This window comes from Theropithecus gelada, chromosome 2 (assembly GCF_003255815.1).
Source record: "Theropithecus gelada isolate Dixy chromosome 2, Tgel_1.0, whole genome shotgun sequence".
Taxonomy (NCBI): domain Eukaryota; kingdom Metazoa; phylum Chordata; class Mammalia; order Primates; family Cercopithecidae; genus Theropithecus; species Theropithecus gelada.
Genome location: NC_037669.1, coordinates 60092599 through 60114759, shown reverse-complemented (window position 1 = coordinate 60114759; position 22161 = coordinate 60092599). Strand labels below are relative to the sequence as shown.

Sequence of the window (22161 nt, the reverse complement as noted above, 5' to 3'; positions counted from 1 at the left end):
TGGGACTATAGGTGCTGGCCACCATGCTTGGCTCTAATTAATAATGTTTTTATTTATTTTAAATACATGCTGTATTTTATGAAAGTTGTTTTCTGTCTAAAATCCTACTTCTGATATTTTCCATTTTTGCATAGTGGTTTATCATCCAGCGGGCCTGGGGGACGCTCTGTTTTATGTTATTTACACACTCAATTGACCCAAGTCCCTCTGACTGTATATTAAAAATGATTTTAGAACTCCAGGACATTGGGAAATGTCATTGCCTTGGGTACAGGTTATTTAGGTTGGTGCGAAAGTAATTGCAGTTTTTGCCATTAAAAGTAATGAGAGACGTTCTGGGATGAAGCAGAAAGAAAAACAGCAATCTACTCACTTCTTTGTGGTTTGAAGTGCTCCCTGGCCCAGGCCATTGTCTTGTCTGCCCTTTTTTCCTTTCCTTTCTTTCCCTCCTGCTTTCTTTGCCTTCGACCTGAACACCTCACACCCTCCTTCACCATTCTCAGGAAACTGGACTGTTATTGAACAAGAATCCTTGAGGATGTTTGGTTTAAATCCAGGTCTTCAGGAAGAAACTCAAAATTCACAAGTCATTGCATTCTTAGGCATATCAGACTTGAGTGAGCTCTCCTGCAGAAGAAGATAGCAGTTCCCACAGCTCTGCCCTGGTCATCCTTAGCGCAACTCTCCTAGTGATGGCAGATACTAGATAATGCATGCACCTACTGGCATTCAGTTTCCCAGTTCGGGGCAAGAAATTACGGCAAGAATTGTCAGCATCATTCATCCGTGAGTCCTTCCAGGTTGGTTGTAAGAGGCACAATCCCTTTGAGGTGGTCCCAGGGGAGAATGTGCATCCTGGTTCACGCTTCCAGAGGAGCTGGAGACCCAGCATGATTTTCCTTCTTTCCTGAGTAGCAGAACCAACAATATGGACAGAAGTGGACAGTGACATACATCTGCTTGTCTGGCCTTCCATGACAGGACTGCAACTGTTGAGGGGAAGGGGGAGGGGAAGATCTTTGGAAGCAGAATGTTAATCTCCTTCCTTCCTGCGAAAGCTAGAAGCAGGAATTTGTTTCTTGTTTGTTTGTTTGAGACAGAGTCTCACTGTGTTGCCCAGGCTGGAGTGCAGTGGTGCGATCTCAGCTCACTGCAACCTCTGCCTCATGGTTTCAAGCAGTTCTCCTGTTTCAGCCTCCTGAGTAGCTAGGACTACAGGTGCCTGCCCCCATGCCCAGCTAATTTTTTGTATTTTTAGTAGAGATGGGGTTTCTACATGTTGGCCAGGCTGGTCTTGAGCTCCAGACCTCAAGTGATCCACCCGCCTCAGCCTCCCAAAGTGCTGGGGTTACAGGCATGAGCCACCGCGCACGGCTAAGAATTTGTTTCTAAGAGGAGATGTCTTCAGAGAGAACCTCAGGTTTTCCACGGTCTCTAAAATGTTACTAAAAGTGCAGAGAAAAATGACAGAGAAGACCTGGAAATTTTTGTAAAGCGATCAATTCGTTTTATCCCACTGAATCCTCAACAGGTCCAGATATTATTATTTCTTTCTCTTCCTTCAGATCTAGCAAGAGGTCTATGTTCTTCCTAACTTTCTTTAGTGACTTCTGAGTATGAGATGCCTCTTGGGAACTGCCAGGCAGAGGATTGGTCAGTCCTCCTCTGGAGGTTCAGGGATTAGTAAATGGTAGCCTACAGGAAAAGTCCAAACAGCCGCCTATGTTTGTAGATAAAGTTTTATTGGTGCATAGCTGCAGTTTTTCCTTTGGGATTGTCCTAACTGCTTTCCTGCTTCAAGGGCAGAGTTGAGTAGTTGTGACAGACTGTGATGACCCTCAGCGTGTGAAATGTTTACCATTTGGCCCTTTGGAAAAATGTTTGCTGACCCCAGAGTTTGTTTAATCTTTACTACGTAGATGTTAAACTGCCTAAGGGAAAGAAACACAGTATTTCCCCTTTGTTCTGTGCTCCTCACCCCCTAGTATGGCAATTTTTAAGTAAATATTCACCAGATGAGCAATATCCTAAGTCCCAAGGTATGTTGGCCACTTACTCAGCTAATAAATGGGAATTCAAGGAAACAGTCTGGGGCGGGCCTGCCTCCCTGCCTGCCTCCCTGCCTCCCTTCCTCCCTCCCTGCCTGTCTCCCTCCCTTCCTTCCTTCCTTCCTTCCTTCCTTCCTTCCTTCCTTCCTTCCTTCCTTCCTTCCTTCCTTCCTTCCTTCCTCTTTCCTTCTTTCTCTCCTCTCCTTCTCTTTCCTTCCTTCCCCTTTTCTTTTTTCTTTTCTTTCTTATTTTTCTTTTTCTCTTCTTTCTCTTTCTTTTGTTTTCTTTCTTTCTCTCTCTTTCTCACTGTCTTTTTTCTCTTTCCCTCCTTCCCTCCCTCCCTCTCTTCTTTCCTTTCCTTCCCTTCCTTTCTTTCTTTTCTTTCTTCCTTTTGGTGGGGGCAGACAGGGTTGTTTTTTAAAAGACATTTTCTTTCCTAGAGTGATCTCTGCTTTCCCCACATAGCCTCTGCCAGGATATACTCCATCACCCCAGTTTAATACCTTTCAACACAGATTTGGGAGGCAGATAAAGCAGGACATTCCTCAGGGAATTGTCTGTGTAGCCTGAGAATCCAGACACCTGCGATTACAGACTTTTGATCTGTGAGCCCCCTCTGACCATCCTACCCCAAAGCATCACGTTTCCAGGTTAGTCACTCCCTTATGGCTTAATGCTGTGCTATTTCTGTGCCTCGTACAAACGTTTTCCTAGTGGTGAACACAGGGACTTCTCAGGGCATGTACAATTGACCTTAAAACATCTGAAATGTTAGAGCCCCATCTCCAACCTGTTTGCCTTCTTTTTCTACCGATCCCCTTGGGTAATCTCATCTACTCCCAAGGCCTCCAGCAGCCATTTATGCCAACACCTCCCAAAGATATAGCTCCCGGTCCCACCTCTCTGCTGATTTCTAGATTTCTGCTCAAATCCCTGATGAGCATCTCCACTTGTGTTAGCTGTAAGTTAGCAGGACCCCATGATGCCGTCATCTCCCTTCCTCCATTCCATTTGCTCTCTTGTGTTCCATAGCTTTGTCAGTGGACTCACCAACAGCCAAAGATACCCAAGCTAGAAGCTTTGCAGTCATCAGATTTCTTTTTCTCTTGCTTTTGCCCCAGGAACTAATCTGTGCCCACTTTACCTCCTGGGAGTTTAACCATTGTTAGGACTTACAATGAACCAGATAGTTGGCACTGTGAAGTCAGAGTGGCCCAGCTGGGAATGCAGGAGCTGCGGTTTGAAACTAGGCACTGTGGCTTCAGGACTCATATGCTTGACCACCAGGCTTGACCGCCTGCCGGCATGGGGCTGCTGAGCTCCGCACTTGCCAGCCTTTTCGCCTGGATAACTGAGTTAGCCTTTTAGTGGCCTCCCTGCCTCTGGGCATTTCTCTCTTCCACGCGGTTGTCAGTGATGCCCCCCAAATGGAACCCTCACCACTTGCTTCCCCATCTGAACAGCCTTCTGTGGAGTATGGAGTCCATGGCCTCCCTGACGGAACCCATCAGTGCCTTGCGTGGTCTGGCCCCACCTGGGTTTCTCCACTCACTGCCCCACACTCATTGTCCTGCAGCTGCAACTCACGCCTGCCAATCCCCAGCGGGGCTGTGAACTCAGATGCCTTTGCTCCATGTGGACATGCTTTCATTCCCTTCGCCTGGCAGGCTCCCTGGGCCCTGATAGAAATGTCTCCTACTCTAGAAACTTCCTCTTGATCCCCTGAGGCAGAGATAATGGACTGTGCTTCATTTACTGCAGTAATGACCACACTTCAACTAGAGCTTGACTGTAAGACCCAAGGGGGCAGAGACCAAGTCTGTCTTCACCCCGAGTCCCCTTGAGGAGCCTCCACATGTGCTGGATGAAAGGTCTTCAGTGTGTACGTGATGAATCAGTGTGGATACTCCTACTGTGTAAATTATTCTGGGAATTCACTGAGATAATATGTGGAAGGCACTCAGCTCAGCATGAAGCTTTTAACACATGGTAACAGCCCATCCAAAGCAACTCGGCTTACTTTTTGGTTGTTTATCTTCCCTCACCCACTAACTCACCCAAGAGTGCACTTTCTTCCGAGGTCAAGTCTCCATCTGACTCCCCAGCACTCAGACTGTAAATGTAGAAATTGAAGTTCTGACCCAATGTGGCCACCATGTTACTTTAGCCTTCTTACCATTTCTGAATAGAAACATGAGGATGTGAAATGTGAACGTGTGTTGTTGATGGTTATTACCATTTTAAAGGAGACCTTCTTTAGGTGTGGGAGGGAGTTAAGTTGATCTGATCCCACAGGAAATACATAATGTCAGCTTGGAGAAATATCCTTATGATGGCAGCAGTCCTCTTTTCTTCTTGTTTGTAATAATGATGGACAGTAGTGGTAACAAGTGCTCATGTGCCGGGGCTAGCCAGGAGTCCTCACTGCATGGTCTCATCCCCTCTTCCTGGGGCTCCTATGTAGTAGGTACTGCTTTGATCCCTTTCTGCTAATGAGGAAATAGAAGATCCGAGAGGTAAGGTTATGTGCTCAGAGTCACAGAGCCAGCTGGTAGTTGTGCCAGGGTTTGTTTTCTGCCAGAACATGAGTTTGTAGCCTCTCTACCATGCCGTGCCACCTCCTTACTCCACCGATTTTCCAGGCACAGACATGGCCGCTTCAAGGACCTTGCATCTGTTTGCCAGGCAGGATGGAATTTGTGGCTCCACATCTTGTTGTCTTTGATAATGGAGTCTTTGTGGGAGACACTATGCCCTCCTGATAATCAGAAGGCAGTTCAAGTGGTCGGTGTATTTGCTTTGTTTATAAGGTCTGCCCATGAATTCTGGAGGAGGAAATCATGAAAGACTTTTCCTTTCAGACTGGGCATCTCATTTGCCAAATGACAATTATATGTGCTACATACATGTACTTCCAGCAAGTTCCAGGTTCCCAGGTCTTAGGAAAGTTAATGACAATAAGACTGTCCTACGGAACTTCCTCACTGTGGAAGAAATTGATAGCAGCTCATCTAATCAGGGCCCTTATGAAAAGTTAGATTAATAGCAATTTTTGTTTTTCGCTTGCATCTAAAGAAGCATATGTTCTTTGGCATCGTGTGAGGATTATTAGATCTCAACTTTTGCCCGTTTTGCTCAGAGAAGCTAAATGCACCAGATATTCCCCACATCTGAGTCTGTACTGGTTGAAGAATATTCATGTTTGGGGGAAGGGAAAGGAAGGAGGGTCTTCTCATTTTTGTGAAGTGCCCAGCACTGTGCATGGAGCCAGTAGGTACTCTATCTGGACTACATGGAATAGTCCCAATTGCAGAATAGTCCCAATTGCAGATGAAAAAAGCCATGTGTCTTACCCAAAGTCACCCAGTCGGCAGAGCTGGGATGTGAACACAAGGCCCTCAGAAGTCTCTCAGCTTTCTACCATGCTAGCCAGCCTTTAAGTTACATGAGTCCAATGTGAGGGAGCTCTTCAGTGCCCTGTACCCACTTTGGAGCTCTGCCTACTAGAGAGCAGTGTCTATCTTGTTTTCGTTCAGGGTGGGAACAGGCCGCACTGATTATTTGATCTGAGAAGCAAGTAGTCACTGCTTGGTTAGCCAATGAGTTCTCAAGGTAGACCTATCAAATGGAGTGGAACAGAAGCACATTTTGTTTTATAACCATGTATGAGCTTTTCCTTATTTTCTGCTGGTGTCCTTCTGGTGGGTTCCTTCCTCACAATAGTTAGAAGAGAGCTTGTCCCCGATATAAGAAAGGTTCCTCAGTTATTGTTTCTGTAGGTTTTCTGGAATTCATCTTGAGGTTAAGAGTGAAGGCTGGGATGCACTGCAGAGCTATTGCAAACCCCTCTACTATTTCCAATTAGTGGATACATGTGTGAGTTGTATGCCTGTCTTATATTTACAAGAGGAAGTATCCCATTTAATTTTATTTTCACACCAAAAGCCCAAGTGTTAAGAGAACACGGTGTTTTAACACTCCCTCGGTTATCAGCTGCAGAGCGGAGGTTGTATATTGTCACATACAGTTTTTGGAGTATATTTCTACATTTGTTACCTGGCAACATTGCTGCATCGGGACGTGAAGTTGTATTGGTTCCTAGCAGACCCTCACTGTTCATACTGTAGAAGGCAGAAGTTGTTTTCCTCCACAGGGATTTAAAAGAGAAGGCACAAGACTAGTGGGGTTTGGCTGACAGATGGGCTGATGCGCTTCAGTGACATGACCCAGAACCAGGCGCTGGGCAGGGGATGTGGACTCTTGTCCTGTCCCAACAACAGCTCCCTTTAACGCTAGATCTGGTTCCTCACATGTTAGACAAGGGTTAGTATTAGGTAACCTTGAATACTAATTCGTGATTCTTTATCTTCTTGAAGTAAAAACAAAACAACAAACTTTTATTCTGGTCATTTTATGAGTCATCTGAGCACTTCCAGTACCGTAATGGCAAATAGCTAATACATGGGTACCTTTTCAATTGCTCACATTGGATACCCAATTCCCTGCCTTAATTTATGCATTATTGTGGTTTTGACCACTTACTAGTTCTGATGAGAGAGGAAATCCCATAGTAGGAGTGACAGCCAGAGCATCTCTTGTTGAGGTAACCCCTTGAGCTGATTATAGCCCTATGGGGTATTTTGGTTTGCTGATATATGATACATTGAAAACACTGTATATAGAATTTTTCAAATGCTTAACTGGGGCGTCCATATACACTGAGGTCATTTTATTCCCCCCTACTTTCCACCTGTTTCACTGACACTTAACCCTGAAGACATTTGCATTGGAAACTTTGCATTATATGTTTGAAAGTCCTCTCGTTTCAAGCCACACATTCTAAGACTCAGCAAAAGCTTATTGACACCAAGGGCATTGAATTCACCAGCACCTTTAACGTTTCTGGAAGAATGCTTGCTAGGGAAAAGTTCCCATGGTAACTGTTTTTAAAAGAGTTTTGTAGCATCAACAGGTTAGACGTGAAGTCAAAACCATGGAGCTCAGCAGCATACCCTATAAGCATGTACTCCTTTTTAACCACCCCTTAACAAAGACACTGAAGCGACCTGTTCGTAAGCCCTGACAGGCACTGGAGAGTCTAGCCAGGTTGGGCTGGATTTCAGGGGACCTGATTTGTGTTGCCCTGTGCAGTGCTCATTTCCATAAGCATCTTTAAGGAGAAGGCCTTTTCCATCCACTGGACTCTTACCGTCATGCCTGTTAAGGAACAAAAAGACAACTGATTATGCCTGGAGGGTATTTAGAAACCATCAGTTACCTTTGAATATACCTGTGGTGCTCCAACCTCCTTTAGAAAACCCAAGATGCCATTTTAATGATGCTTTGCTCTTGGGTATCAAATTTACTCCTTAATTTACCTCAGGAAATGTTCTAAGAGGAAGCCACAAGATTCCATACCTGCTGTTGTTGTTTTAAAGCTAGTGGATTTTTTTTTTTTTAATCCTCCGAGGAGGACTTGACCCTGAGGGTTCCTAACTTGGACGACCATGCAGAGCACCCTTAACTTGGAAATCTGTATCTGCTGTTTAAACTTTAAGATGATTCCTATCTGGATTAAAGTCCTCAACCAGCAGGCCGAGGCAAACTCTAAAGAAAAACAAGGTCATGCTGCATTTTTTTTGGTAAGCACAGGAATCAACAAAGAGATGTTATATAACTTCTATTTATATCCTCCTTGCTCACTATCTGCAGGCAGACAAGAGTCGCTGAGAAGGGATTTAATGAGCTCTCTGGGTTTGCTCACCTTCCTGAGCTGGTAGGAACCAGCTTGTTCTCAAATGCGTCAGTAAAGAATCTGGCTGTGGGTGGGCGGCCAGGGTAGGTGGACTGAGTTGTTGCTATGGTGTTTTTTAATTCCCCTGTCTCTCAAAGATCTCACTCCCCCCTTCCCTGACTCCTTCCTTTTGCCCCCTTCCTTTCTTTCTTTCTTTCTTTTTTTTTAAATCTATAAGCTTCCTTGTTTCTCACACCTACTCATGATTCTTGGAGCTGTCTCCGGAAACAGAATATTTTCCCTCTTCTTCCTAACTGCTCAGCTCCCCCATTGTGTAGCCCCAGGACATCAGAAGTTGTTTTCTAAGGTATATTTTTTCCACCCTCCCCTGTTTCTTTTCCCGTGATTTTTTTTTTTTTTTTATTACCAACCCCTCCATCAGAGGGACCTATCCTAGGAGTCTTCCATCTTGCCTGATAGAAGTTTTCTCTGGCAGATTCCAAATTCAGATTGCTCCAAAACCAGATGAAGTGTATTGCTAGTTGGACAGTCGGTATGGCCTGGAGGAGAAGGGCCGTTTGTATTTCCATGCATCCTCCTTTGTCCTCTTGCCCTGGGTGGAGTGATGACGTCTCCATCTCCTCTAGTGTGTTAGAAAATAGAACCGCAAGAAAACAAGAGAATGGGTTTACCCCACAGTCATAATTCCTGGAGCTTGGGTAACTCCTGTTACCTGAAGGTTGCAGGTTGAAATTACTCAGCTTGCATTTAATTAAAAAAAAAAAAAAAAATGCTGCCCCATCAGATTCTCAGCAGGGACGATGAATGCACCTTGCTGAGAACCCTATGGCTGCCCAGGGAGTGGCCCCCTGCACTCTGGCCGGCCTGGTGGTGGCCACAGAGGCTTTTGACATGGCTCTGTGTTGTCCATTACATTCCCACCAGAGCAGAGGCACTTAGAACATGTGAGTAGGGAGGTTAGGATAAAAAGTTCTTAGAAAAGAATACATAGTTCCATGAGGACAGGCTGAAAAAATTTTTTAAAAGCCAAACCCACCCCTGCCTTGCCCAGAAGTTGTGCAATCCTTAACAGCAGTAGCCTGTTTGAATAATCAGAGGCAAGCTGACTTCCCTTTATTAACTTCTGTTAGAGACATCTGCATAAAATATCCCCGGATTCCAGACCAAGTAGGTAATTTTTTTTTCCCCTCTGAGTAACTGGAGGGACTTTCCCTTTGGAAATCTTCCAGCAGAGTTAACTTCGTGGTTGAGACTGTTTTCTCATTATAAGTTGCCAACAGCTAGATTCCCGATGCAGGGACAACGAAGGCACCTCACATACACACTTGGACCCCCTGCTTCCCTGAGAACTGATTTGATATTCACAGTTACCTCTGGTTCTTCTGCCTTGACCCTCCTTTTCACTGAGAAATCTATGCCTGCTCACATTGCTCACATTTCCTGAGTTCCTCTGAGTTCCTCTTTGAAACTGTCAGAGGCTCTCTCAAAGTTTCTACCAATTTCCTATGCCTGGGTTTTAGACTTTTCATCAAGATGGCCCTGACACTGAAGGGGATAGTCCTGTAAACCCTCTGAAGTCTTCAAGCCTCTTTTTCCCCCTGGAATTCAGGACTTTAAAAATATATGTATTTGATTGCTGTTCGAGGAGGATGTGTTTCAGTTGCCCTTACCATACGGTATTTGAGAAATATGTTTTTATTAGCCTCCTTGCAACACAAACCCACAAACTGTTCAGCCCAGAGCTTGTAGCTATCAAGTCTGGGGAGGAAGCCATGTTTGGAGACGGAAGGTGCACAAATGATCGTCCCTCGTGGGCTGTAGTTAATAATGCAAGCCGCTATGTCACTGGGGCCGGGGTAGTTAACAGTTAACTCGATGGATTAAGGATCCCCAGCCAGGCTGAGCCCATCACAGAGTTATGTGCAAAAACCGGATAAGCCTGTAGAGGTGACACCACCACATCAGCCGCCTTTGGCTGGTCAGCAGTGTGTGCTGCATTTTCCCACTTAGCAGGAATTTGAAGCTTTCACATGCAGGGATCTTCTGGCCATAAAGTTATACTTCAGCTGCCATGGATGCAAAGCTTGGCTTGAGTGTTTTGGAATTGCACCTCCTTCAGGATTATTGTTCATTCATTAATATAGTAAATTTTTTTAAAAGAGAGAGAAGAGGCCTTGCTATGTTGACCAAGCTGGCCTTGAACTCCTGGGCTCAAGAGATCTTTCTGTCTCAGCCTCCGGAGTAGCTGGAACTACTGGCTTGTGCCACCACAGCCGGCTTAATATAGCAGATGTTTATGTACTGAGCACTCCCTGGGTGTCAGGTGCTGTACACGTTGGCATTAATACAGTCAGGGATGAGACCAACATAGCCCCTGCCCTCCCGGAGCTTACAGTCTTGTGGAAGACAGAGATAGGAAATCTGCTCATAATCAGCTAAATCACAGCTTCAGAGAAGTGTGAAGGGGAAGCAAACAGGGGCCACGAAGGGTGGTCAGGGAGGGCTTCTCTAGGGAGATGCCATTCAAGCTGAGACCCAGCAGATGGGAAGAGAAGGAGCTGTGTGAAGAGTAGCAGAGGGCAAGAGTATTCCAGAAGTGGGTTGGCTTGTGCTTGGGATGTTGGAGGAGCTGAGTAAAGGAGGCCGACGTGGTCTACCCCATGGCGGTCAGTCGGGGGCAGAGCTGCGGAAAGTATTTGCTCCACCAAGGTGACGGGCTTGTCATCAAGTGGGGGCTGGATGAGGTGATCTCTGTGGTTCCTGCCAATCCCTAGTCAGTGCTTCTAAAGGGCACCAAGTTGGCTTGGGCCTGTCCCCTGCTTGGATATGCACTGCTGCTGCCAAAGCCCTAATATACAAAGCAGCTTTACCCAGATGAGTGCTGTGTGATTTCACCCTGCCCTGCTCTAGCCTCTTGGCCATCTGTACATCTTACTGTCAGCTGCCAGGGATGCTCTCTGTGACCATGTGGAAGTTACCTGGTGGGCCAGCACACAGCAAAATGGGTCTGTGGGTGGGGAGACACGAAAAGCCCCAGCACATTCTGCTCAGGACTAGACTTGGCTGTACCCGAGAGTCATTTGAGTTGGGAAGAACTGGAGTTGACTAGGGGTGACTGCAGAGTCTTCATCAAGGAGGCACTTGCTTTGCTTGATGCTTTGCCATCTGTGAGCCAGTGTCCTTGCCTCCAGCAGGCCAGGGTGGATTTACTTTTTTCGGCTTCTACGGCCAAGTGTCCTTGTCACAGGTGTGTGGAGAGCAGAGAAGGGAACGTGGCTGGTGTAGACATCCTGCTGGTACTGTGTGGGCTCTCACCTGTTTTCTCTCCTGTACTCCTTGCAATAGAGCCTCAAGTGGTTCTCCTCCTCTTTCTCCATTGCAGATGAGGAAACTGAGGATAGAAGTTAATAAATGAGCTGTCCAAACCCACCTAGTTCCTAAGTCACCCCTTTGCATACGTTTCTACCTTGCTAAAGATGCAGGATAGAGAGCTCTGTCACTGAGCCATGTGACTGCACAAACACAGAAAATGGGTGGGGCAAGGAATATTCTTGGCATCAGTGTACATTTCAAGTTGAATTCCCTGGAAACTTTGGAGCATTGAGGACAGGAAACATTGATTGGTGTTGATTCATTGCCCCTCGGGTACACAGAATGGAAATAAGACCTGGGGAGTTGGTCCCAGAGATCAGCTCCCCTAACCCTGCATCTCCTACTTCAGCCCTCGCTCTTCACGATGCAGATTGCCACCCCCGTGGAGGAATAGCACCCAAGTCACTGCCAGGTCCTCAGCACTGGACCCTCCTCCCGGGAGGATGACTTAGTGATAGAATTTTCCAAGCACCTCTTGTATCTGTCTTTTCAGGGTTCATGAGACAAGGTAGAGGTCTGATGAGGAGGTCTTCGTGTCCTCCTGGCCACAGTTCCCACAGTGATCATGTGGGTGAGCCAAGACAGGACCTGAGAGTTTCACAAGAGCCACCAGAGGATACTTGTCATTGAATCGTAGAACCAACCCTGGAAGCCACCCTCAGAGGCTGGCATGTGTCTCCTGCAGCCCAGACATGCAATTCACATTGTTCATTCCTTCTTTATGGACTGAAATTTTAAAGCCCCTCTGATTCCTTGGGCAAAAGTCTTTCCTGAGATCTAACCAAACTCTCCTTTGCTTTAGAGTACCTTTTTAATAAGCCTCATGTTGACTTGAACAGCCACCAGAATACCTTCTTGCCCTCCTGGAGGATTACTAAGGAGCTTCCTACCACAGTCCCCTTCCACTTTAGGCAAATTTTGAGGTTGCGTCTATTTTATTGTCTGTTTTCAAAGGTGTCGTTGATTTGCCACTCCACTGGTCATCTTTGTTTTGTCTGGAGGCTTTCCAATCTTCATGACTTGGCTGGACGAGACAGACGGCGGTGCCGTGTATCCCCACAGAAGATACTGGCCTTTGGCATCTGTTTGACCACTGAACCCAGAGAAAATGTGGAGTGTCCTTAACTTCTTGTTCCTGGGTCGGAACCACAGGGTTCTCCAGAGTGGTGGCTGACCTATTTCTCTGAAATCCGGTTTTACTGTTAAATATTGCTGGAAACAGTGGTTGCCAGCAGCCTGCCTACACCATCAGAGGCTTCCTAAGATAATACCTTTAAATTTATTTTTTAGGAATTACTGTTTGTTGGTTGAGTTGTTGATGAATATGTGTGACACAGTTAGTGTTCTGATCCACACAGGGTGTAGGGGACCACGTTGCTTACCAGATAGGGCAGAGCTTTCCCAGTAAGTCCCAGTTCCCGTGGGCACTGGGAGACAGGAAAGGAGAGCTGTTAAGCTTTCTGTCTCAGAAGAAAGGTGTTTTTTTCCTCAGTTTAAAACATTTTTTTTTTTAGACATGGGGTCTTGCTATGTTGCCCAGGCTCGTCTCGAAATCCTGGGCTCAAGCAGTGCTCCCACCTGGGCCTCCCAAACTGCTGGGATTACAGCCGTGAGTCACCACACTGGACCCTGAAACGTGTTTTTAATAGAACAGGTTGGACTTTGTTGCCTGAAGAAAACTGAATTCACCTTGAAAATCATCATGAAGATCCCCTGCCTTAGCCTTGACCCTGGAGTTTAGGCCCTTCCCTAGAGCCCAGTAACCAGATTAATAAGAGTGAAGGAAGGGTTCCTTGTCTGCCACCTTTTCTCTCAGGTGTCCGGCATAGCGACGGGCGTCTGCCCCACCCTTACCTGGCAGGGTAGTTGAAACTGGTTTGTCTCTCACTTGTTAAGAGGTGACTGTACAGTGTGGATGAGGGAGGACCTTGTTTCAGAAAAATGAAATTGAAATGTTGACACCTCTCCAATACAGACTTGCTTCACTTCATCACTTCCTTTCTACTTGGAAGTTATTTCTGAACTCATTAAAGCTGGAAACAACCTGAGAGAGGTTGGTAAACTGAGAGCTGCAGATGTTGGCTGGTTGAAAGCCATCAGACCTTGCAAAAAAGTTTTTGTTGGGGTGAGTGATAATTTATGCCAAGAGAGTGTCCAATTCTGAATGCCCATTGTATTAATGATTAGACCCTTTTCATAGGTCAGAATTTTACTGAAGTCAAGACCGGTCTAAAGTGTTGGAAAATGCTTTATGTGGAAAGGCTTGGGATTGTTTGAGAGGAGGGTCTGACACAAGCTTGTATTCTGCCTTTGGATGTGTTAAACTTTGACAAGTGGAAGCAACGATGTTTATCTCTGCACATGCAGAAATTTGGCTTCTATAGCTAGTGAAATTCCAGCCAAATTTTTTTTAACTTTAGGTTTGGGGGTACCTGTGAAGGTTTGTTATATAGGTAAATGCATGTCACAGGGGCTTGTACAGATTATTTCATCACCCAGGTACTATGCCTAGTAGCCAATAGTTATTTTTTCTCCTCTTCTTCCTCCTCCCACCCTCCACCCTCAGGTAGATCCCAGTGTCTATTGTTTCCTTCTTTGTATTCATGAGTTCTCATCATTTGGCTCCCACTTATACGCCAGAACGTGCGGATTTGGTTTTCTGTTCCTGCATTAGTTTGCTGACGATAATAGCCTCCAGCTCCATCCATGTTCCCACAAAAGATACAGTTTTGTTCTTTTTTTATGCCATCCAAACTTAAAAAAAAAAAAAATCTACATTGTGATGGTTAATGGGAATTGCTATTCATTGTGTTTTTGCTGTCAACTTAGAGGCCATTCAACCTACCAGAACCAACTGGAATTATCACTGGATGCAATTTGGATACTAGTCTTTGTCCATTTACATAACACCCAGCTCCTTTCTGGATCCACTTATCTTATACCTTCCCTGGAAAGGGGTATTGTTGTTAGACAACTGTAGCACCTTCCGTCTGAGTAGTTCTTGGTAGTAATCAAAGTGTTTTTCACACCTAATGTTTCATAACAGCCTTACTGGGCCCCAGCTTCCATGTGATGCTGACGTGGCAGGTGGTAGGACCCTCATTTTTTAGCTAAAGAACCCAGGGCACAAATGAGGTTAAGTAAATTGCCCATGATCACATGGCTGGATAGCAAGGAGCCAAGGCCAAAATTTAGGTTTCCCGACTTCCAGTTCTCTAGGCACGCTCTGCCTACTCAGGTGTGTTTTATTACCTAGTTCATGGTTCCTGGTCTTTGAGTTTTGATTGTAATCACTGGTTTCTAAAAGAAGGACTCCAGACCCACAGCAGTCATTGTGTGACAATGGTTTTGTTAATAATTTATTACCCCAGCCCTGGCAGCCCTTCAGCTTGCAGAAGGGGATTGTTTGGGAGCCCATATTAACAAATGTATTAAACGTCATGGGAAAGTTGAGGCATTCAAATGCATGTGTACCTTCCGCCACTATTCTTTACTGTGAGAGGAGCCTGTTTATGCCTCTGAAAGACCTGGTGGGTAGGAGTAGGGGTGGGGTGGATTATAAAATGCCAAAAGGTGTTCAGAACAGGACAGACTCCTGCTCAGGGGAGAGGCGTTTAACAGAGCAAGTGGTTGGGAACAGGGCTGAGGCGTCAGACAGGTGGGGCTTGGGTGCCAGGGCACTCATTAGGTGGATGACTCAGCAGGCTACTTCTTGGGGCCTCAGTTTCCTCATCTGTAAACTGGGAATGATAATGGCACCTACCCCATCGGGTAGTTCTGAGGATTAAATGAGATAATGCGCATAAAGCACTTAGCACCCAGCAAACTGGAAACGTTCAGTTGCCGTTCACTATAATAAAACTTGCAGAGAGAGGGTCCCTAGGGAGTGGCGAGTTCTCAGTTAATCACAGGTGTAGGAAGACAGCCAAGGTAAGCCCCACCTCTTGGTAGTCACTGGCATTGCTCTGTCACCCACAGAGTATCTGTTCAAGCTGGGCAGGAGTGGGTTAGTCTGGTTGGAGATGTCCCCTGAAATCCCTGAGACTCCCAGAGCTGATGTGGAAAGGGAAAAATCAAAGATGCCCACAGAGAATTTACCTCAGCCTGTGGAAACTCCAGCTTTGGCTCACTGTTCAGCAGCCACATTTTTCAAATTCTTGGCCTTAGTGTGAGAACTTAAATCATTTTGCAGCAGATAAGTGAGCAGCCATGGTGTCGTGGGCTGGATGGGTCAGGGCCGTGTCTTATGAGGCAGTGAGATGGAAAATCCCATTCTCTGGATTCTCTCAAGGCCCAGAGCGAAGGCTTCTGAAAGGTGGACCAACTTTCAGAGCGGATGGAAATGCTTTTCTTTGGGGAAGGATCCGAGTCCCGCAGTCGTCACTCTGTGCTGGACTGCTCCCCTGCAAGCCATCCCTGCTCCCGCCAGGCTCCAGCCTGGGACACATATATCTATGCTCCCCACCACTGCCCTGTCCTGCAGCTGAGACGCTGCAAAGGGGCTCCTCCGCCAGAATGGCCTGGTGGCCCAGGAAGGGACAGGTAGGCTGGCTCACATTCCAGGAAACGCCATGATCCTTGGACTGCAAAGCCTGGCTTCTCCCCTGAACTTCCCGAATTCTCGGAAAGATGGCTTCATGGGTATATGTCCAGGTCGTGAAGAAGACTTGTCTCTCCTATTCTTCTCTCCAGGACCACTTGTTTACACAGTTTGATTAGGACTGTGACCTCTTGCACCTAAAGAAAGGAGTGTCCCCCTTTGAACTAGGTAATAAAACACACCTGGCTAGGCAGAGAGTGCCTGGAGAACTGGAAGTCAGGGAACCTAAAATATGGCCTTGGCTGCTTGCTATCCAGCCATGTGATCACGGGCAATTTACTGAACCTCATTTGTGCCCTGGGGTTTTTAGCTGAAAAATGAGGGTCCTACCACCTGCCATGTCAGCATCACATGGAAGCTGGGGCCCAGCAAGGTTGTTATGAAACATCAGTTGTGAAAAACACTTTGATTACTACCAAGAACTACTCAGATGCAAAGTGCTATATGTCTAACAATAGTACCCCTTTCCAGGGAAGGGTAAGATAGGTGGATCCAGAAAGGAGCTGGGTGTTATGTAAATGGCCAAAGACTAGTGCCCAAATTGCATCCAATGATAATTCCAGGCCCTCTGTCTCCCTGCTGTCACCAGGGTGGCCACCACTGTCTGCTAGCCCCTAACCTCAGGGTGGCTCTTGTTCTTGAAGCGAGGCAGGCTCGTCATAACCATGCTCCATGGCTTTGCAAGGACTTGCGGGGCCAGGGGAGGATGGGGAGCCAGGCTAATTAAGCAATCTTTTATTATTTTCAAGTCTGATCCGAAAAGGTAGTTTTGTTATTCTTTTAATCTAAGACCCTGATTCATTGGCCCCTCTGCAGCTCAGTCAACCCAAGGAGGGAACATTGTGTACTTGACAATTAGCAGAAGGTGAGAATGTAAACTCGGGTTGTGGTTTCAACCAGCCACACCCCAGTGTGGTCAAAAGTAACTGTCTTAGGCAGTCGGGAGAGGGAGGTTCTGTGTGACCCTGGCAAGTCCCTTTCCCTTTCTGGGCTTCAGTTTCCTCATCTGTGGAATGTGGAAGGATGGCTGACGTGGGTGGTTTTCAAGTGCTGCTCTCCTGGAGTTCCAAGGAGTTTCAATGGCGAGAGGGAGGAGACCCTCTTTGCTCTGCTTCATGTGGATCTGTTTTGCTTTTTCTCTTTTATCTAGGGGGGTCTTTATCTAAGATGGTGTTTGGGGACTGGAGAGGGAGCACGTTCCCCTGCTAAAAAAGGCATTTGGAAACTGCTGGAATCCAGTGCTTCCGGCTGCAGGGTTCTGTGATCTGTGTTCTCTTGCTTGTGGTTGAAGGTTGGCTGACAGCAGCCATGCCCACTTCCTGTTCCCCCTTCCCAGTGGATTCAGGATGGAAACGGCCACTGCCGGGGTCACTGCCTCACCCTGCCCCTGCCCTGGCCTTTTGCTTAAAGCATATCGGGTCAGACCTGTCATCAGGGATGTCTGGGACTGGTGCTGCGGATCTGCCCACAGACCAGCTTCGTGTCTTCTGCTTCCCCTGCCTTTGACTCCGGCCTCACTGCTGGGGCTGGTTGTCTGTGTTGGTTCAATATGCAGACAGGAGGAGAGTTGGTTGTGGCTCTGCCACAAGTCACTGACCTCTCCTAACCCCAGCTCTCTCATCTATAATGTGACAGATTTATGAATGATGATATCTGCCTTGGCAATCTCCTAAGACTCTGGTGAGACAGCTTATATGGAAAGGGCTCTGGAATCAAATGTGATTTGGAGATGACTGGAGGGTAAGGAGGGGTCAGCCTGGGGGCGGGCAGATGCTGTTCCCTGTGGTGGAGAGGCAGCCTCAGAATGTGGCCCCTCTACAGAGTTCCCCAGCTTTCTGGCAACAAAGCAGACTTTCTGTTATCTTTTTTAAATTATTATTATTGTGATATAATTGACATATAATCATCAGCACAGATTTTAAATGTAGACTTTGATTAGATTTGACAAATGTTTTTATACCCATTATACTAGTTTTCTGTGGCTGCTGTAACAAATTCCTACAAACTTAGTGGCTTAGAGTAACCAAATGTATTGTTTTATAAGTTCAACATGAGTCTTACTAGCTAGACGAAAGCAAGTGTTGGCAGGCCAGCGCTCCTTTCTGGAGGCTCTAGGGGAGAAGGCTTCCTTGCCTTTTCCAGTTTCCAGAGGCCACCCACATCCCTTGGCTTGTGGTCCCTTCCTCCATCTTCAGGTTTAGCAATGGTGAGTGGAGGCCTTCTCACATTGCCTCTAGCTACCCTCCTCTCCTGCCTCCTGCCTCCACTGTGAAGGCTCATTGTAATTATGTTGGGCCCACCTGGGTAATCCAAGCTCATCTCTCTACTTTAAGGTCAGCGATTAGCAGCCTTTGTTCCATCTGCACCTTTAATTCCCCTTCGCCACATAAGGCAGCATTTTCACAGGTTCCAGGGACTAGAACATGGACATGTTTGAGGGGGCCATTCTGTCTACCACACCTGTGAAAGTGCCGACTTAATCAAGACGTTTCTTTTCTTCCAGAAAGTTGTCTTATTCCCATTTATAGTCCTTCTCTACTCACAACCCCCTACCTCCCAGAGGCAACCACCATTTTGGTGTCTTTTTTTGAACGTTTATTTTAGATTCAGGAGGTAAATGTGCAGGTTTGTTACCTGGGTATATTGTGTGGTGCTGAGGTTTGGGGTACACATGATCCCATCACCCAGGTGATGAACATCATACCCAAGAGTTTTTCAACCCTTGCCCCTGCCCAAGTACTACCCAGTGTCTCTTTTTCCCCTCTTTATATCCATGAGTACCCAATGTTTATCTCTCACTGACAAGTGAGAAAATGTAGTATTTGGTTTTTTGTTCCTTCATCAATTTGCTTAGGAAAATGACCCCCAGCTGCATCCATTTTGCTGCAGAGGACCTGATCTCAATCTCTTTTATGGCTGTGTAGTATTCCATGTTTTATATGTACCACATGTATCCAGCTCACTGTTTGTGGGTACCTAGCAACCATCATTCTGATTTCTCTCACCATCACCTGATGTTTTCTGTTCTGGGCCAGGTTTATGTTGAAGGGCTACCTCACATCTGCCAGGTGGGGTGGAGTGAAGAGTTTGAAAAAGTAAAATCTCTGATGATTTGCTCTTGGTCAGGGTGAAGAGGGATTAATTGAAAGAGGTTCGGAGGAGGGGGAGAGAGGGAGGCGTTGTCGTGTATAGAGGGGCCCTGCTTCAGGAGCCTGGGGCGGGGAGGCTGTGCACCCACCTCCTCTGCTCTCAGCTCCCACCAGCCGTAGGGAGACAGTCCTGAGGAGGACACTCCACTCCCCACCCACACCCTGCATCATTACAGAAAGAGGCTTAATGAACAGGTCTGGGACTGTGTGGAGGGCTCTTGTCTCTTTAAGTCTAGGTCACACCAGGTACCAGAGGGGGCAGGTGAACGCCTCCAGCAACCACAGCCAGCAATTCCAGAAGGCCCTCCCTGGGGACAGCCACCCCTCTGCCTCCTGTCACTCCCAGGGTATGTCCCTTCTAAGGAGAAGTATGTTAGTTCTTTACCCACACTACCATCATGTTTCACTTCTACTCTCGCAACAGATACCACTGCTTCTTTTCTAGAAACCCCACTTCTTCCTTCGGGGGTACCTTTTTAAGTTTTTTATTTCATTGGGACAGAAGCCTCACTATGTTGCCCAGGTAGGCCTTGACCTCCTGGGCTCAAAAGATCTTCCTGCCTCAGCCTCCGGAGCAGCTGGGACTGCAGGTGTGCGCCCCAGCACCCGGCTTGGAGTGTCTTTATTTGGCTTCTCAGTCAGGGGACTTACACCCTAAGCCCTTGCTTGTCCTCCCTGTTAGAGCTGTCTTCACCTGGGCATCCTGGGGAGACTGCGTTCTTCGTAGTTGGGTATCTTGGGGCTGTGCTAAAATATTTGATGTGTACTATCTTTCAGGGCCCCCTGAGCGCTCCAAAGGAATAATCATTGTAACTAGCTCTGTGGGTTTTTGGGCAAGATAACATGTGAAGGTTTGCCTGAGCTCCTGGTAGCTCGAAAGCAGTCAGTGAGTGTTAGCTATCGTGTTACTGTGGTGATCTCACTGAGCCTTCATAACCATCCATGAAGTACGATTGTTACCTATTTTGCAGATGAGAAGATTCGGGTTTCGGAGACATTGTCACTTCCTAAGGTGACCCTCGCTAGTAAGTGGTGGAGCTGAGATCCAGGCCTTTCCGACTCTGGAAACATAGCTGTCACCTTGCTATCATGTCCTAGCTGCTCACAGGGTTACCTTCACCTTGGGGTTTTCACATTCTACTAATGTAATGGTAGTAGAAAAACAAAATTAACACCATCAGTTTGCACTGTACTGAGCACTTGGCATGCATTGTGGCAGCCCTTCCATGTGGATTGAGAGAGGCTGGGCAGTGTGCCCAAGGCCACAAAGCCAGTGGGTCAAGGACCTGGGACTCACACCCAGGCAATCTGATTGCAAAGTCTGCCCTGCTAATTCCTCTGTTAAGAAACGCCTTCCCAGTGTGGCAATTCCTCAAAGATTTAGAACCAGAAATACCATTTGACCCAGCAATCCCATTGCTGGGTACATACCCAAAGGAATATAAATCATTCTGTTATAAAGTTACATGTATGCATATGTTTATTGCAGTACTCTTCATAATAGCAAAGACATGGAATCAACCCAAATGCCCATCACTGATAGATTGGATAAAGAAATTGTAGTACATAAACTATGCAGCCATAAAGTGTGGAATACTGTGCAGCCATAAGAAGGAATGAGATCGTGTCCTTTGCAGGGACGTGGATGAAGCCAGAAGCCATTATCCTCAGCAAACTAATGCAGGAATAGAAAACCAAACACCGCATGTTCTCACTTATAAGTATGAGCTGAACAGTGAGAACACATGGACACAAGGAGGGGAACAACACACACTGGGTCCTGTTGGGGGAGGCGGGGGTTGAGGGGGAGCATTAGGAAAAAGAGCTAATGCATGCTGGGCTTAATATGTAGGTGATGGGTGGGTTGATAGGTGCAGCAAACCACCGTATATTTACCTTTGTAACAAACCTGCACATCCTGCACAGATACCCTAGAACTTAAAAAGTTGTTTAAATTTTAAAAATTTATTAAAACAGAATTTTAAAAAAGAAATGTCTTCCTTCCGTTGAGGCACTGGTTGTATTTCTCCTTTTGATACCAAGAGTAGTGTAACTGAGCACACCTCTCATTTCAGCTTGACCTCAGAGCCCGGCCTGGGACTCCTCTGAATCCTCATTCCCCATTCTCCAGTTCCCAACCTATTCTCTTTTTGATCTTCTGTGCTTACTCGTGTCTTCTAGACCTTATTATCCCTTTTATTATTTTATTGAGCACATTCTATTGATAAAGCTGCTTCGAACCTGTGAGCAAGTGAGTACTGGAATCAGTAATGCAAAACAAACACACACAGCAGTGTGGCGTTCTCAGTGCCTGGCCCTGCCTCATCTCATAAGAGCTTCCCTTACCCTGACCCTAGCGGTTGACAGCCGTTGGGTCACCTGGCTGGCCGTCAGACAGTGCGGTCTGTGGCAGGCTATCTGTGTGTGTCGCGTGGCGCTGCTATCAGATGACAGATGGCGGGCTTTATTTATTCATTTGCTTACTTAGTTGAAGGGCTTTTGTTTCCTTGAATGACCAGATTGTCCAAAATGCTTTTAAAGCTGCTTCTGTGCCACAAGAACAGGGTTGGGATACAACTGAAGCGAATGGTCCTGCACGGCCACCTTCTGGTGTGCCTCCGCTTTAGCAGGCAGTCCCCTGTGAGCCCACATGGGTGAGATGTTGGATGGCCTGTCTTGGTGGGAAATTCAGTCACCATAATTAGGTGGCTTCAGGTTGCATTCTTTGTACCCACCATTTTTTTTGTCTCTTTTGTTGATCTGAGGGTTCAAGAGCTCTCAAAGAAGTGAACAATTGAAAGTTGCTTTCTCTTATTTGAGCAATTTTCTAGAATTCATTTATTTTGGAGATTTATTTCTGTCATGTCCACCAAATATAAAAAGGATCCAACTGTGGGGAGGGAGGCATCCAGTTATGGGGAGCCATAAAGTGTTGGGTTATATTCATTCTTTTATCAAATAATCATGGAGTGCCTTCTGTGTGCTGGGTCTCTTCTAGGAGCTCTGGGGGCAGCTGACAACCACTGAGGTGAGGCATCTGCCTTCATAGGGCTTGCACTCTGCATAAGACAGTAAGCAGGTGAACAGTCAGTGCGACAGTGCAATTCAGAGGGCTCGATTGCTGTGAAGAAGATAAAACGGGGCATGGAGAATAAGCAGTAGGCTTGGGAGCTGCTGTAGGGGCAGCCTCACTGAGCAGGTGGCATTGGTGGTGGGCCCAAAAGATGAGGAGCCCTA

General features: G+C 46.6%; 1 protein-coding gene and 1 long non-coding RNA gene across 2 annotated transcripts in view; one reads left to right on the top strand and one right to left on the bottom strand.

The window, feature by feature from the left end:
- Positions 1–22161, top strand: part of ITPR1 (inositol 1,4,5-trisphosphate receptor type 1) — a 354161-nt gene that overhangs the window by 249541 nt on the left and 82459 nt on the right. The window lies entirely within an intron of this gene.
- Positions 6449–9123, bottom strand: LOC112618472. The gene is made up of 2 exons (XR_003118085.1): positions 8210–9123; positions 6449–7265 (listed from the first exon to the last, which is right to left on the bottom strand). It is a non-coding gene; the product is annotated as an uncharacterized LOC112618472 (long non-coding RNA).